This window comes from Panulirus ornatus, chromosome 1, assembly GCF_036320965.1.
Source record: "Panulirus ornatus isolate Po-2019 chromosome 1, ASM3632096v1, whole genome shotgun sequence".
Taxonomy (NCBI): Eukaryota; Metazoa; Arthropoda; class Malacostraca; order Decapoda; family Palinuridae; genus Panulirus; species Panulirus ornatus.
In genome coordinates, this window is record NC_092224.1 from 34,958,147 (window position 1) to 34,974,187 (window position 16,041).

The window sequence follows — 16,041 nt, forward strand, 5'->3', positions numbered from 1 at the left end:
ATAATCCAGGGCACGCGCACGCACGTTAATCCAGGACGCATGAATGATAATCCAGGGCACGCGCACGCACGTTAATCCAGGACGCATGAATGATAATCCAGGGCACGCGCACGCACGTTAATCCAGGACGCATGAATGATAATCCAGGGCACGCGCACGCACGTTAATCCAGGACGCATGAATGATAATCCAGGGCACGCGCACGCACGTTAATCCAGGACGCATGAATGATAATCCAGGGCACGCGCACGCACGTTAATCCAGGACGCATGAATGATAATCCAGGGCACGCGCACGCACGTTAATCCAGGACGCATGAATGATAATCCAGGGCACGCGCACGCACGTTAATCCAGGACGCATGAATGATAATCCAGGGCACGCGCACGCACGTTAATCCAGGACGCATGAATGATAATCCAGGGCACGCGCACGCACGTTAATCCAGGACGCATGAATGATAATCCAGGGCACGCGCACGCACGTTAATCCAGGACGCATGAATGATAATCCAGGGCACATGCACGCACGTTAATCCAGGACGCATGAATGATAATCCAGGGCACATGCACGCACGTTAATCCAGGACGCATGAATGATAATCCAGGGCACGCGCACGCACGTTAATCCAGGACGCATGAATGATAATCCAGGGCACATGCACGCACGTTAATCCAGGACGCATGAATGATAATCCAGGGCACGCGCACGCACGTTAATCCAGGACGCATGAATGATAATCCAGGGCACATGCACGCACGTTAATCCAGGACGCATGAATGATAATCCAGGGCACGCGCACGCACGTTAATCCAGGACGCATGAATGATAATCCAGGGCACATGCACGCACGTTAATCCAGGACGCATGAATGATAATCCAGGGCACGCGCACGCACGTTAATCCAGGACGCATGAATGATAATCCAGGGCACGCGCACGCACGTTAATCCAGGACGCATGAATGATAATCCAGGGCACATGCACGCACGTTAATCCAGGACGCATGAATGATAATCCAGGGCACGCGCACGCACGTTAATCCAGGACGCATGAATGATAATCCAGGGCACGCGCACGCACGTTAATCCAGGACGCATGAATGATAATCCAGGGCACGCGCACGCACGTTAATCCAGGACGCATGAATGATAATCCAGGGCACGCGCACGCACGTTAATCCAGGACGCATGAATGATAATCCAGGGCACGCGCACGCACGTTAATCCAGGACGCATGAATGATAATCCAGGGCACGCGCACGCACGTTAATCCAGGACGCATGAATGATAATCCAGGGCACGCGCACGCACGTTAATCCAGGACGCATGAATGATAATCCAGGGCACGCGCACGCACGTTAATCCAGGACGCATGAATGATAATCCAGGGCACGCGCACGCACGTTAATCCAGGACGCATGAATGATAATCCAGGGCACGCGCACGCACGTTAATCCAGGACGCATGAATGATAATCCAGGGCACGCGCACGCACGTTAATCCAGGACGCATGAATGATAATCCAGGGCACGCGCACGCACGTTAATCCAGGACGCATGAATGATAATCCAGGGCACGCGCACGCACGTTAATCCAGGACGCATGAATGATAATCCAGGGCACGCGCACGCACGTTAATCCAGGACGCATGAATGATAATCCAGGGCACGCGCACGCACGTTAATCCAGGACGCATGAATGATAATCCAGGGCACGCGCACGCACGTTAATCCAGGACGCATGAATGATAATCCAGGGCACGCGCACGCACGTTAATCCAGGACGCATGAATGATAATCCAGGGCACGCGCACGCACGTTAATCCAGGACGCATGAATGATAATCCAGGGCACATGCACGCACGTTAATCCAGGACGCATGAATGATAATCCAGGGCACATGCACGCACGTTAATCCAGGACGCATGAATGATAATCCAGGGCACGCGCACGCACGTTAATCCAGGACGCATGAATGATAATCCAGGGCACGCGCACGCACGTTAATCCAGGACGCATGAATGATAATCCAGGGCACGCGCACGCACGTTAATCCAGGACGCATGAATGATAATCCAGGGCACGCGCACGCACGTTAATCCAGGACGCATGAATGATAATCCAGGGCACATGCACGCACGTTAATCCAGGACGCATGAATGATAATCCAGGGCACATGCACGCACGTTAATCCAGGACGCATGAATGATAATCCAGGGCACATGCACGCACGTTAATCCAGGACGCATGAATGATAATCCAGGGCACATGCACGCACGTTAATCCAGGACGCATGAATGATAATCCAGGGCACGCGCACGCACGTTAATCCAGGACGCATGAATGATAATCCAGGGCACGCGCACGCACGTTAATCCAGGACGCATGAATGATAATCCAGGGCACATGCACGCACGTTAATCCAGGACGCATGAATGATAATCCAGGGCACATGCACGCACGTTAATCCAGGACGCATGAATGATAATCCAGGGCACATGCACGCACGTTAATCCAGGACGCATGAATGATAATCCAGGGCACGCGCACGCACGTTAATCCAGGACGCATGAATGATAATCCAGGGCACATGCACGCACGTTAATCCAGGACGCATGAATGATAATCCAGGGCACGCGCACGCACGTTAATCCAGGACGCATGAATGATAATCCAGGGCACGCGCACGCACGTTAATCCAGGACGCATGAATGATAATCCAGGGCACGCGCACGCACGTTAATCCAGGACGCATGAATGATAATCCAGGGCACGCGCACGCACGTTAATCCAGGACGCATGAATGATAATCCAGGGCACATGCACGCACGTTAATCCAGGACGCATGAATGATAATCCAGGGCACATGCACGCACGTTAATCCAGGACGCATGAATGATAATCCAGGGCACGCGCACGCACGTTAATCCAGGACGCATGAATGATAATCCAGGGCACGCGCACGCACGTTAATCCAGGACGCATGAATGATAATCCAGGGCACGCGCACGCACGTTAATCCAGGACGCATGAATGATAATCCAGGGCACGCGCACGCACGTTAATCCAGGACGCATGAATGATAATCCAGGGCACGCGCACGCACGTTAATCCAGGACGCATGAATGATAATCCAGGGCACGCGCACGCACGTTAATCCAGGACGCATGAATGATAATCCAGGGCACGCGCACGCACGTTAATCCAGGACGCATGAATGATAATCCAGGGCACGCGCACGCACGTTAATCCAGGACGCATGAATGATAATCCAGGGCACGCGCACGCACGTTAATCCAGGACGCATGAATGATAATCCAGGGCACGCGCACGCACGTTAATCCAGGACGCATGAATGATAATCCAGGGCACGCGCACGCACGTTAATCCAGGACGCATGAATGATAATCCAGGGCACGCGCACGCACGTTAATCCAGGACGCATGAATGATAATCCAGGGCACGCGCACGCACGTTAATCCAGGACGCATGAATGATAATCCAGGGCACATGCACGCACGTTAATCCAGGACGCATGAATGATAATCCAGGGCACATGCACGCACGTTAATCCAGGACGCATGAATGATAATCCAGGGCACATGCACGCACGTTAATCCAGGACGCATGAATGATAATCCAGGGCACGCGCACGCACGTTAATCCAGGACGCATGAATGATAATCCAGGGCACGCGCACGCACGTTAATCCAGGACGCATGAATGATAATCCAGGGCACGCGCACGCACGTTAATCCAGGACGCATGAATGATAATCCAGGGCACGCGCACGCACGTTAATCCAGGACGCATGAATGATAATCCAGGGCACATGCACGCACGTTAATCCAGGACGCATGAATGATAATCCAGGGCACGCGCACGCACGTTAATCCAGGACGCATGAATGATAATCCAGGGCACGCGCACGCACGTTAATCCAGGACGCATGAATGATAATCCAGGGCACATGCACGCACGTTAATCCAGGACGCATGAATGATAATCCAGGGCACGCGCACGCACGTTAATCCAGGACGCATGAATGATAATCCAGGGCACATGCACGCACGTTAATCCAGGACGCATGAATGATAATCCAGGGCACGCGCACGCACGTTAATCCAGGACGCATGAATGATAATCCAGGGCACGCGCACGCACGTTAATCCAGGACGCATGAATGATAATCCAGGGCACGCGCACGCACGTTAATCCAGGACGCATGAATGATAATCCAGGGCACGCGCACGCACGTTAATCCAGGACGCATGAATGATAATCCAGGGCACGCGCACGCACGTTAATCCAGGACGCATGAATGATAATCCAGGGCACGCGCACGCACGTTAATCCAGGACGCATGAATGATAATCCAGGGCACGCGCACGCACGTTAATCCAGGACGCATGAATGATAATCCAGGGCACATGCACGCACGTTAATCCAGGACGCATGAATGATAATCCAGGGCACGCGCACGCACGTTAATCCAGGACGCATGAATGATAATCCAGGGCACATGCACGCACGTTAATCCAGGACGCATGAATGATAATCCAGGGCACGCGCACGCACGTTAATCCAGGACGCATGAATGATAATCCAGGGCACGCGCACGCACGTTAATCCAGGACGCATGAATGATAATCCAGGGCACATGCACGCACGTTAATCCAGGACGCATGAATGATAATCCAGGGCACGCGCACGCACGTTAATCCAGGACGCATGAATGATAATCCAGGGCACGCGCACGCACGTTAATCCAGGACGCATGAATGATAATCCAGGGCACGCGCACGCACGTTAATCCAGGACGCATGAATGATAATCCAGGGCACGCGCACGCACGTTAATCCAGGACGCATGAATGATAATCCAGGGCACGCGCACGCACGTTAATCCAGGACGCATGAATGATAATCCAGGGCACGCGCACGCACGTTAATCCAGGACGCATGAATGATAATCCAGGGCACATGCACGCACGTTAATCCAGGACGCATGAATGATAATCCAGGGCACATGCACGCACGTTAATCCAGGACGCATGAATGATAATCCAGGGCACATGCACGCACGTTAATCCAGGACGCATGAATGATAATCCAGGGCACGCGCACGCACGTTAATCCAGGACGCATGAAGGTACACGTGTGTATTGTGTGTGTGTGTGAGTGTGTGTGTGTGTGTGTGTGTGTGTGTGTGTGTGTGTGTGTGTGCTGTGTAGTGTTTAAGCTCGGATATTTGTTTTTTGCTTCTGGTGATTATTTCTGTCGTGACTACTGCTGTGGAGTGGGAGGTGGGTGGGGGGAAGTATTGAGTTCATAAATCACTTAAATTCTAACAGAGACAAACACCTTTTTTGGCGAGGGTATTGACGAAGGCAGCGGTGAGCTGGTGACCTGATGTTATTTGTCTCGTGTTCCATTTTTTTTCCTCCGCGTTAGAAAACACGTTCCAGACGTGATGGGGTCGTGACGTAGAAGCGGGTCAAGTCAGCCAGGGTTTGAAACCGGTGGTCGTAGTGGTTCTTGTGTTGGAGGGTTGTTGTCCTCCTCCTCCTCCTCCTCCTCCTCCTCCTCCTCTCTCTATACGTAGTGTTCTTAGGGGGAGTTTGATAAGGTGAGATGCCTTGAGGGACATCCCCATCATCCTCGTACCTGAATAGACCAGACACTTGACGACATCTGTATACACGATATTGTAGCCTGTGTTGACAAGGGTAAGTTGATGTAAGATGGTACCTCAGTGCATGAGACGCTTCTTCAATGCTGGGGGGGTCCTTTGCTTTGTCATGCGAGCACGATATTTGACGGTAGACATGCCATGCAAAGGGGAGCGGAGCGTCGTACTCCAAATGTACATAAATCACGGACGTCACAAAGACTCAGCAACGTTTGCTCTGTCTAGGATCTGTATTAATCTCCTGAGACTGCTTGGCTGCTGTACTTGGTCAATATTTTGCCTCCTTCGTTATGAATGAGTCAAATTACATTGCCAGGATGTCCACATGGCCTGCAAAGCTCGTTCTCTCGTCAATAATACAAGTTTAATTACCTACCTCTACTGACTGCAGTCGTCTGTAGTATCTCAGTAGGATATTTGACCAGGTCTGATGGTTCTCCTCCTCCTGGACGTGACATTTGGAAGATGGTGGTTGGTTGATAACTTTGCCATCTCAGAGGGCATTCCATTTTTTCCAGGAGAGGTCTGGGTGTAGTCGCCATTGTACTCGCAGTATCCTTTGGGCAACCAGGTTCAATTAGGGTGGTGAAAGCGGTGTTCTAAATCATCGGACCTAATGCATTAATACCCTGTGGTACGCCTCCACTAAACACTAGAGACGATGGCTTCAATTGGAAGAGACGGGTCTTCCTCGTACCGTATGTACCTTCTGCGTCAGCTTTGAACGTTAATACCCTCAAAGAGTCCCAGAGGGTCTTGGGCCGAAAGGAAATTCCTCCGGTATTTTGAAAATGAGGAGAAATGCTTCGTAGATATTACTGTGTTTATAGACGTGGTAGAATATGGCTAGAATATTATTTTTGATTCGTTTAATGCCTTGAGAGCAACGGGACGACCCTTGAGCGCGACGATGGTACGACCTGTAAGGGTCAGGTCAAAGGCCAGGCCTTCATATCCAAGGGTTGCGCCATTGTTGTGGTGCTGAAGGGTCGTACCATCGTGGTGATGCTCGAGGGTCGTACCGTCGTGGCAAGAATTCGAACCTCGTACCGTCTGCGTGGTAGCTTGGTAAGGTGGGCAGCATACCAAGCTACCACACAGATGGTACAAAATTCGAAGCCTCGCTGTTTCACGGCATTATATATATATATATATATATATATATATATATATATATATATATATATATATATATATATATATATATGACTGAAAGGACTATCATTTACTAGGTTCTGAAAATTCAGGCCATCTCTCACTAAAGAGAACAGACTACTTCCTCAGTTCTCTCCACTCATATTATTTTTCTGCCTCTCCCTCTCTCTCTCTGTGAGTGCTGCAGGCGAGGTGAGGTATGATCCCTCCCTCCTCCTCCTCCTCCTTGGCGAGTATCGTTGCAACACCTCCAGTAGTATCTGCTTTAAGTGTTCTTGATGCGGTCTGCTCTACCCTCCAATCCTCTACCGTTCGCCACCAGTCCATCTGCACACACACTCGTATATGACTAAGTTCAGCTCAAGGTTAAGTCCACCTGGCTCTCTCTCTTTGCAGGTCATGCGGGTGCTCTGTTATTGGCGTCTCCGGTTCTCGTTTCTTGGATGTTTCACCTCTCCGTGTCCTTCGTCTTTCTTCCGTAATGAATGATTGTTACCCAGTGACATTCTTCTTTAACTTACCCTATGATATTATTCTTCATAATCCTAAGGTCTTCGAATCTAGGTTTTCCCATGATGCCTCGATCGTATTTTCCTATACTTTTTACTCACTTTCATTTCACATACATCGTCACCCACCACGTCTGTTGTTGTCTTTAGCGGTTCTTTCATTTCATTGCCTTTTTGCCTCTTTGGCTTTGGTCTTCAGTGACCCCACATTTCATCACTGGCTTGTGTCTGTGTTCCTCACGCTTCACTGTTTCTTCCAGGCTGGGTCTACCCTCACATGTTGACTTGCTCCTTGACTTCGACCTCCATCACATCAGTCTTTCCTGGTCTTCTCAAACAGCATCATTTTCCACCTTCCAGCATCTTATTTTCTACCCTTTGCAACTCATTTGTCCAGCCATCTCTCTTTGCATACCTCTCTGTCATTCTTCGTTGGTTTCATCTATGTCTTTTTCAGTAAATATATTCTTCGGTTCCTTTCCGTTCCTCAACTTCTGGTATTTGCCTTCGTTGGCTTGACTTACCTCTGCATTATCCACACTCCTCCCTCTTTGACTCGTCCCTCCGAGTATTTCCGTGTTTTAAAGGTACGCTTTTCATTGGGGATGTTTCTTTCAGTCTTGTGAAATAATCGTCGTTGCACCTTCTCTACGGCTTCATTGTCTTTCTGCTCCCTCGTCTAAATGAAGAATGTTCCCGTTCTTGGATAATCTGTGTGTGTTCCCGTTCTTGGATAATCTGTGTGTGTTCGCGTTCTTGGATAATCCGTTCCTGGTCCAAGCTGCTGCCAAGTTGTTCCTCCATTCCAGCATTCTGACCATCTCTGCCAATATTGTCTCATTGTCTTATCTCTACATTTGGGATATTCTATGAATATTCCCTGAGAAAATTCTTATCTTTATATTTCTTAAAAAGAAAGTCTCCTTAACCATAATTCTCCCTTTTAATATTTCCGTCATTGCCATTTCCTTATTTTTTAACTGATATCAATGACAGACGCGCGTTATCTTTGTGAAAAGTAATTAAGATATAGCCATGTCCTCCTCCTCCTCCTCCTCCTCTCACCTAGATTACTTACCTTAGGTCAGTGCCAAAGGTCTCGCAAGAGCTCACCCACTGTTTTCTCTTCGGCCTCACAGTACTGCAGTCACGCCGGGTTACGCAAGAGAGAGAGAGAGAGAGAGAGAGAGAGAGAGAGAGAGAGAGAGAGAGAGAGAGAGAGAGAGAGAAGATTCAAATCTTCATCAGCGGGGCCAGAGAGGTGTGTGTGTGTGTGTGTGTGCTATCTCCCCACCGCGGCGCTACAAAAGTTGCCTAGTCGCAATTACAGAGTAACTTTACTCCGTACGTTACACCTTCCTTGATCGCTTCCTCTCTCTCTCTCTCTCTCTCTCTCTCTCTCTCTCTCTCTCTCTCTCTCTCTCTCTCTCTCTCTCTCTCTCTCTCATCTTAACCACCCTTGCCCCTCTCTCTCACGCTGGTGTTTTCGCCGAGTTGCGTTTTCAAATCACTTGGCTGCCAAATGACGGTCGGGCTCTCTACACCGCCAACGGTCGAAGACCCCCCTTCTCCTCCTCCTCCTCCCCCTCACTCCCTGCATGCGCGCGCGTATGTATGTATGTATGTATGTATGTATGTATGTATGTATGTATGTATGTATGTGTTGAGCACAGCCACAAGTCTCGAGGGGAGTGTAAGCAACAAGCAGCAGCAGCAGCCACTCCACCACCTCACTTGCATTTTATCTGCAGACATAAAAACGACTCCAATGTTGTTGTTTTTTGTCTCCTTTCCAAAAAAAAAAAGAGAGAAAAACAAACAGACAAGCACCCATGTTGCATAGTGGGTTGGTTCTTAGTGGAGACTTATATTCAGATAGCTGGGAGGGAGCGAGTTACGTGCTTACACAAGTCGTCGTCGGCGGGCAAGTCGCCAAGCCGCTGGCGACCGCGCCCAAGTGGCTGTGGGTCATAAAGCAACGTCTCCGGATTTATCTTTTTTTTTTTTTTTGTGTGTGTGTGTGTTATTGCATTATGAAGCTGTACGTCCCGTTGTCAGTACGAGAGTTTTCATGGGAGTTGGTATGTTTATGTATCTTGTTGTCTTCTTTTTTTTAATCCACTAAGATTAGCTTTCAAGAATACATGAATATTGGTGCAAACACACACACACACACACACACACTCACACACACACACACACACACACACACACACACACACACACACACACACACATAAGGAAGGTACGACATAGTCCTTTTGCCCCACCATTGTTAAAGTAAGTTAGTCGTAATACACAAACTAGATGAACACAGTTGGCTAGCACCCGTATAAAGAAGTTACACTTTCTTTTTTTTTTTAAGCAACTGATTTGAATATCTGGCAGCTATGATGATGGATATGATGCTTGAGGACATACAGAGCAAGAAAGCAGAAAACAGCCCTTGATATCCTAGATAAAAGCGCTCCTGTGGAGGAGAAGGGAAATGTATTAGATAAAGATGAGGGTGTTCGTTGTGGCAATAACATCAGTTATACTTTGCAGGGCATTAGCTTCAACATATATAATGAATCTTTTGGAATGGATCAGTTGACGAATTTGTTCAACATAAAAAAGGCTGAGAGTGAGAAAAGAGGTATAAGGAGAAATAGGATAACGGTAAGAAATGAAGTATAAAAAATAGGTCAGGAAAAGACTCAGTAAATGAGGACAAAACGAAACATCTTCATTTCGACTCGTTGAACGGAAAAAGAACACGAAGGCAGACGGAACGAAACGGTGTAATACGTTAAAGTGAACGACATAAAACTTATCATACACACGTCTTACACCCTTGGTAAAAACTTTTCACTGCTTCTAGCGACGGTCCCCCCCGCACAATACACTCTTAAAACCTTCCGCAAGGCATCTCTATCAGACCTATCATATCCTTTGTCCACATCCATAAATGCCACCGTATCTCTTAAGTGTTTCTTATGCACATTCTTTATAGCAAGCACCCGATTCCAACATCCACTACCACTTCTGAAACCATGCTCTTCCTCCCCAATCTGATGCTCTGTACGTGCCATCACCCTCTCAGTCACTGTTTTCCCCTTACAACTTGCCAAGTACATTGGACAAACTTATACCTCTGTAGTTTGAAACTCACTTTTGTCCCCCTCGCCATTACACGGTGGCACTATACATGCATTCCACTGAACCTAAGGCACCTCATCATGATCCATACATACATGCATTAAAAATACTAACTAACCAATCAACAACACAGTCACTCCCTTTCTTAATAAAGTCAACTGCGGTACCATCCACTCCAACCGCCTTGCCACATTTCATCTTACGTAAGATTTTCTCCACCTCTCCCCTCTTCACCAAACCTTCCCACCTTACGCATGTCACACTCTTCTCTCGCACATGCTAGCACTGCATCCCTAAATACCTCCCATTCCTCACCCACTTCCCTAGCTTCTTTTACCCTCATCTTTAGCCATTCTAAGCTCAATCTCTCCTTTTATTTCATCTCACAATTCTCTTTTCCAAGCTCCTTCATCTTCACCACTCATGGTGTTACTCCCTGGTTTCATGTGTAGGAACTTCTGCAACTACAAGGCAGGTCTGTACTTCCAGTGGAGTGAGTTCTTCGCAATTTCAGGCAGGCGGAGTCCGGTAACACACGCACACACACACACACACACACACACACACACACACACACACACACACACATATATATATATATATATATATATATATATATATATATATATATATATATATATATATATATATATGTATATGCATAGAGAGAGAGAGAGAGAGAGAGAGAGAGAGAGAGAGAGAGAGAGAGAGAGAGAGAGAGAGAGAGAGAGAGAAGAAGAAGAAAAAGAAAGGAGCTACCTCATTAAGGATGAAAAAAGGGGATGAAGTCATCCCTTGTCCCCGTGTCTTCCAAAAAAAGGGGAAAAAAAATCTTTTATATAAGTTCTGAAGAAAAACCTCTAATGTCATTTGGAGTGAAGTCTGGCCTGGAGTCGGCTGCGGGGTGAAGGATATTTTCATTTCATATACGTCACGTCCGGTGACATTTTATTGCCTGGCTCACTGTGTGACCTTTTACGAGTCCCAAGTCGTGTAAACGTTCCAATTGAGACGTTTTTATTTTTCAAGCAAACGTTCGGAATTGAGACTTTTTTTTCTCAAGTAAACGTTCGGAATCGAGACTACTATTTTTTCAAGTAAACGTTTGAATTGAGACCTTTTTTTTTTCCTAGCAAACGTTTGAATTAAGACTTTTTTCAAGACTTTCGTTCATTTTTTTTTTTAAGAAATTTCGGACGATTAACCCTAATTGCAGAGCGACTAATATGACACCTTGGGTATAAACGTCTGGTCTTTGACCTGATCTATTGACGTAAGGTCAAACAAAGGTCAGGCTTTCACACACAAGGGTCTTCTTGCCCTCATGGTAAAGGAAGAAAAAAATGGTTTGACCTGGAAAATGACATGGCTCATAATCCAAAGCAAATGCCCATGAAAGTCAATACAGGCGATGATGATCTACATTTCAAACAGTATTTCCGCCCATCCTCACTCCTGCACAGTACCGCAGGCGACAGACATACAGTGTTCCAGGGAATAACCATAAAGTGTTGTTAGTAGTTTCGTTTAAGACCAAACCATACGAGAAAGTTACTTTTCTTTCCCGTGTTTCTCCCCCTGATGATGTGATCACTACACGAAAGTGCACTTGGGCACTTATCGTGTTTCATTTTCCTGTGGGTAAGAAAGGAATATATATATATATATATATATATATATATATATATATATATATATATATATATATATATATATATATATATATACATTTGAATTGCATCTGTAATGACTCTGGTTTTGTGTTTTTTGCCTCGCGGGCGTACAAAAATACACTTTTCTTAATTTTCCAAAGAATTCATTTAACTTCCTACTGCTTAAAGCATCCATAAGATTTGCATGTAAATGATGTCAGTATCATAACTGATTATTCTCTCTGAGATGTATTTCAACACATGTACGTGTGCGTTTAAATGCACACACACACACACACACACACACACACACACACACACACACACACACACACCGGGAAGATGGAGTTTCGTAGCCAGGAAGCAGATATTGTGATGGAGGCTTCTGTGAAATTTACAGTGAAGTAGCCTCAAATGGGGAGTATGAGGGTTGAGAAAGAGGGAACTCTAGCGGTCCAATGGAAGACGTCAAAGAGCGAGGGAAGCTATTGACGTGCTGTGGAGAAAATATAGATGGCACTCCAACCGGCCATCATCTGTGGGAGGTAGAAGGAAGCGCAAGGAACAAGTATAGCAGAGTTAAGAGAACAGGAACGGTAAGGAAATAAAATGTGTGATTTCAGTTGGCGGAGAAGGTACATACGGTATGAGGAAAGATTTGATGATTGTGATGACATGACTCTTCTAGTTTAAAACGGTCGTCTGTTGTACACACTGGGAAGTTTGAAGATGTAGATAAAGTCACGGGAGCTGACGGAGGTAGTGGGAAGTAGAGGAGATCTCGTGTTAACCAAGCTGCTGAGAGGGTGTGTCTGTGGAACTTGCAGTGAGTCTGTCAACCCAGCCAAAATGCTTTTTATGGGTTTGGCTTGGGTTCGTGGTGTCGGAGCTTATGCTTCGTGTCTTCTTGTGACATTGAGGGCTTTACGACATAGGTTGTTGAAAAGACAGATGAGGTCTACTCTTCAGTAAGTGTATATGATCTAATTTGTATACGTCTCTGTGTTTACATGGAAGTAGATCTGAAAGGGAGGGTGATTTTCCGCTGTCAATTGGAAGCCATTTGCTGAAGAAATCATTTACTGTTGATTGAAGTAGTGGATAACCATGCTTTGTTAATCTACACCAGTTGCTTGCGCGGCCACGCCTGCCTGCGTGTGTTTCTGATACACCAGTTGCTTGCGCAGCCACGCCTGCCTACGTATGTTTCTGATACACTAGTTGCTTGCGCGGCCCAAACTGAATATCCCTACCACGCCTACGTATGTTTCTGATAGTTAATCAAATTTAGGGTATTAAAAAAAAGGAAAAACTCCTATGGAGACTGTGGGGAGAGTCCTCACTTAATCCATCCATCGCCTTCAACTTTTTACTTTTACTGGATGCGCTGTAGCCTCGTGTGTCTTACAGCTTTTCCAGTTTTTTTTTTTTTCTTTTGCAGCTTTGCGAAAATTTTTTTTTTGTAACTGCATTTTTTGCAGCTGGTGTTGTTCACAGGTGTTGTAAGCCGTTGTCGTCCACGGGATCTACCATCTGCTGACTCCGGCAGCTGGTGTTTTTGTTCCTCTCTGAATATTCATAACCTGAATACTTCATGTTGGGGATACAGTAGTTCTCGAAGATTCCCCAGTACGTGCGCTGTTGAATATTCTTTTTATTTTCCCAGATCTTGACCTCGGGTTTTGATCTGTGCCCGTGTCACCAGCGGGTTTATATTATGTGTGTGCGTGGGCCCCACGCCCATCGTGTGAACGGTAGCGCCACAAAGGGTTACACAGAGATTACGGAGGTCATAAATGGGTCTTTGTCAGACCCGAGTTGAGGTATTCATCGCTGCTGCCGTCAGCTGCCACGTCTCCAGGGGTCTGGGTGTGTGGAGGAGTGGTCGGTGTAAACAGATTCTACCCAGGTTAGGTTGAGGTTCAGACGTTACCAAAGACATGAGGTTGGTTGGCCCATCTCGTCAGCGTTCAATTGTTTCTGACCATGGGCCAACTCGCCCATACTTCTGGTTTCCGATCACTCTGGTTGGCCCATCTCATCAGCGTTCAATTGTTTCTGACCATGGGCCAACTCGCCCATACTTCTGGTTTCAGATCACACTGGTTGGCCCATCTCGTCAGCGTTCAATTGTTTCTGACCATTGGCCATCTCGCCCATACTTCTGGTTTCTGATCGCTCTGGTTGGCCCATCTCGCCAATGTTCCTTGTTTCCGACCACTCTATAAGGCGACCTCGTCAGTGGTCCATGTCACTGACCGCTCTGGATGACGATTTCGCCAGTGTTTCTTTGTTTCCGACCACCGCATCCTTTCAGACTTTCATACCACCCCATAATGGTCCATGCCTCTTATAAGACTCCGACGCCTCCGCTTTCTTGTTCTTACCCACTCCGCCACACAGCGGTATAGAAATACTCTGACGCGCTGGTTGGCAAATACCTTCTTTCCCTCTCTCTTTGGCGAATGTCCTTCAAGCTCGGTAGTCCATGTATCATTCACTTATGGCTTGGATAGGGGGAGAGGTTTAGTTAAGGGAGTGGGTGGAAGGTCTAGGTGGAAGGTTAATGACGGGTTTACGTGGGGTCTCCACAGGTTTATGTGGGTTATTGGAGGTTTTTTTTTTTTTCATTGGGGGGGAGGGGAACGTATACACGAAGGGTGATGGAAGGTTTGACGGAAAGGGTGGGAAGTGTAGATGTGGTAGTAGGAGTTTGATTAGGAATTTGCAGGGTTTATCGGGTAAGATTGAAGATCTAGGTGGTTTAATTGTGGGTTTAGCCGAGATGGTGGAGGGTTTACGTGGTTTAGTGGTGGGCTTTGCTGAGGCGATGGAAACTTGAAGTGGTTTAAACTTTAGAGGAGGGTTTGGTTTGAGAGGCTGGAGGGTTTAGGTGGTTTAATGGAGGTATAACTGAGGGGATGGAAGGTTTAGAGGGTTTGGTTTGAGATGGTTTAGGTGGTTTAATGGAGGTTTTAACTGAGGGGATAGAAGGTTTATAAAGTAAGTGGAGAGCTCAGCAGAGAGGGTGAAAAGGAGACACACGAGAAAGGCTTTGGAGGAGCCATTGTGAGGTTTTGGAGGAGCCATTGTGAGGTTTTGGAGGAGCCATTGTGAGGCTTTGGAGGAGCCATTGTGAGGCTTTGGAGGAGCCATTGTGAGGCTTTGGAGGAGCCATTGTGAGGCTTTGGAGGAGCCATTGTGAGGCTTTGGAGGAGCCATTGTGAGGTTTAACTGGGAGGGGGAGAGTGGGAGATTTGTCTCGGGATTTTGGAGGGATTTTGTTGTTGCAGTTGTTGTTGTTGTTGTTGTTATTGTTGAGGTGAGATTGTTGTTGTTGTTATGTTGTTGTCGTGGTTGTCCTTAAGGTGAGATTGTTGTTGTTGTTGTTGTTGTTGTTGCTGTTGTCGCTGTTGTTAGGATGAGATTGTTGTTGTTGTTGTTGTTGATAACGTGATATTGTTGTTGTTAAGGTAAGAGAGAGAGAGAGAGAGAGAGAGAGAGAGAGAGAGAGAGAGAGAGAGAGAGAGAGAGAGAGAGAGAGAGAGAGAGAGAGAGAGAGAGTTTTGGTGGTGGGAGGGGAAGCTTTTCCTTGGGGAGTGGAAGGTTTAGGCAAAGCCTTTGGAAGGCTTAGCTGGGAGTGGAAGGTTTAAGCCCTGCACGGAGGGACTGGCAGGTTGTAACTATTAAAATCTGGTAGTTTTACCCGGGAAAGTGAAAAGTGGAAGGTTTTAGGTAGAGAATTAAAGATTGAACTAAGAAAGGGTAAGGCATACTCGGCTAGAATGGAAGATTTAGCTTGGTAAAGGAAAGCTTTAGCTGGTGGAAAGAAAGAGAAAATATTGTAGCTGTTGGAAGGAAGGTCTTAACAGATGAAAAGTTGATAGGAGTTG

At 47.0% G+C, this 16,041-nt stretch overlaps 1 protein-coding gene across 1 annotated transcript in view; it reads left to right on the forward strand.

The window, feature by feature from the left end:
* Positions 1-16,041, forward strand: part of ktub (Tub domain-containing protein ktub) — a 599,936-nt gene that overhangs the window by 188,690 nt on the left and 395,205 nt on the right. The window lies entirely within an intron of this gene.